Below are 2,500 nucleotides of genomic sequence, written 5' to 3'. Positions count from 1 at the left end.
TATAATCTGGTGCAAATCTATCCCTCATGACTTCCTTAAGAGCTCTCCACGTTTTGATAGCTGGCTCCTTGTAAAACCATCTATCATCCTCTTTTTGTACCCACCATTTAAAAGCATCATCTTTTAGTTGATCAATGGCATAAGCTAGCCTCTCTTTCCTCAGGATGTTGTTGTAGTGAAACCATTCATCAAGGTTCCTCTCCCATCTTAGATAACCTCTTTTTCCTGAAAATTTAAAGAGTTCAACTTTATCAGCAAAAGAGTTATAATCAAACCGAGAATTAACAACATAAGGGTTGTGGGTTTTAGAAGTTGGAGTTTGATTGATCCTTGAAGGATCTGGTGGCTTGGGCTCGACATAGACTGCCCCTGGTACATTTCCAAATCTCCTTTCTCCTTCATGTGGACGTTGGCCTTGTGCCTGATTTCTTTTCTCCAATTGAGCAATCTTAATTTGGAGCTTTTGTAGAGCTGCGGACTGTTGGCTCAAGGTGGCCCTTAGGTTTTGGCCGTGTCTCTCCTCCTCCATTGCTTCCTGAAAACAATCTCAAAGAAAAAGTGAAGGTATGGAAAGTTTTGGTCTAACCAAAATAAAACAAATGCAATTTAACTAAACCGAGAAAATATGCAATTATGAACCGAAATGAAGTAACTATACTAAATTGATTTTTCTTTTGGTTTTCTGAATGCAATTTCGAAATTAAACAATATGGTATGAAAAGAAACAAAAATGGGAAGAAAATATGGAAATTAAACTAACACTGATTTTTTTTGAATTTTCTTAAGATGAAATGCAAAAACACCGGAAATGGAAACTAAAATGTATACTTGAACCCAAAATGATATAAACTAAGCTGAATGATTTTTTTTTTTGAATGCAAATAACAAACTTATGAAACAAATATGGTATGCACGAAATTAAAAATGGTATGACTTTTTATTTATTTATTTTTTTTAAGCAAGAAACAACTATGAAAATGCAGATCCTTTTTTTTTTTTGAAATAAATGCACAAAATCTAAAAATGGAAAGTGGAGCTGGGGAATGAATGCAAACACGTTTTTCTTTTCTTTTTATGGATGAAATGAATCAAACTAGACAACAGGTCGTCTCCTATCTCAACTCTTTATGGCTTTTCAATTTATGATGAACAAAGAACACAAAAATGCAAAAACAGTTTTTTTTTTTTGATTTATAAATGGAAAAACAAATGCAAACAAGATGAATGATGCAAGGATAGAATGGACCTGATTCAGGAGCTTAAGCTCTGATACCAAATGTTGCAGGCTGGGATTCAGGGTGGGCAAGATGGATGATGGAAGCTTGGATGGGTCGACCAAAGAGATGATCGGATGGGCGATATGATGGAATGCAAGTTATGAACCTGAAAACAAATGCAAAAACAAATGAGATATGATTTCTAATATGATAAAACAAGATAAATAAAGATAGATAGGATGGAATCAAGCTGCTGGTTGTGTAACACTCTCAGCTTGATCAAAAGATGATTGAAGTGGATTTGAGGTGATGCTTTGCTTGCTGGACTGATGTCTCTCTCAAGCTTGGCAAACGAATTGGAGTGGAAGGATGGGGGATTGAGGACGCCACAAGACTCTATGGAAAGGAGCCTTGATAAGTCAAGGTGCTTTGGAGCTGCTTCACACAAACTCAAAAGACTTAGAACAATAGTTTTAAGAAAACTAGAAAACTGAATAATTCTTATTACTTTTAAAAATGGGTGATTTACAATGAAGCAAAGACTAGAGCTTTATAGGCTCGACAAGGACAGACTCTAACAGTCATAAAATGATAAAAGGAAACAAAATAACTTGAACTTAAAGTCTTGGGAGCAAAGGCTTTGATGACTCCATGGAATATAGCCGTTAGGCTTGATTTGCTTCCTTCCAAAAGAGAAACTTGTGAAGACTTGTATCTTGATAGCTTCTGGACGTGGCCATGATCTTCAAGCCTTCCTGAAATACTCCTTGGCCTCAGTAAAAGAGAATATGGCCGTTGGTCTTGGGCAAAAATCTGTAGAAACTTCTCCAAAGCATTTAGTGTAGATGTTGCCAAATATGGAAGGTTGATGGGAAGAGAGATCCGCCTGATCTCCTGGGTGCTGGTCCAGCTGAGGACGTCTTGGATGTCTTCTGAATGGTCTAGAGTATCTCCTGGTTCCCATAGATAGCCCTGGGTCGAACCAAGTTGAATTGGTTGAAGACTTTCCTTAAATGATGTCGGTTTGGCCAATTGATGCAAACCGGCTTGATCTTTTGGTTTGATTGGGATCCGCCTGATCCAGTGTGGCATGGTGCTTCCTATGATGTTGTATAGTGCCTCTGAATGACTTAGAAGGTCTCCTGGTTGCCATTCTTGAGGTTGGTTCGATGTGAAACCCGGATCTTCCAAATAAGGCAAGTGTAGAGCTGGTTTGGCCGGTTTTGGGAAATTCATCATATCTTCCAATTTCCTTGACCATTTCTCGAGATCTTGGGCTTTCT

Source organism: Brassica napus, unplaced genomic scaffold (assembly GCF_020379485.1).
Source record: "Brassica napus cultivar Da-Ae unplaced genomic scaffold, Da-Ae ScsIHWf_215;HRSCAF=377, whole genome shotgun sequence".
Taxonomy (NCBI): domain Eukaryota; kingdom Viridiplantae; phylum Streptophyta; class Magnoliopsida; order Brassicales; family Brassicaceae; genus Brassica; species Brassica napus.
The sequence above is the reverse complement of the archived record's forward strand: the minus strand, read 5'-3'. Positions refer to the sequence as shown.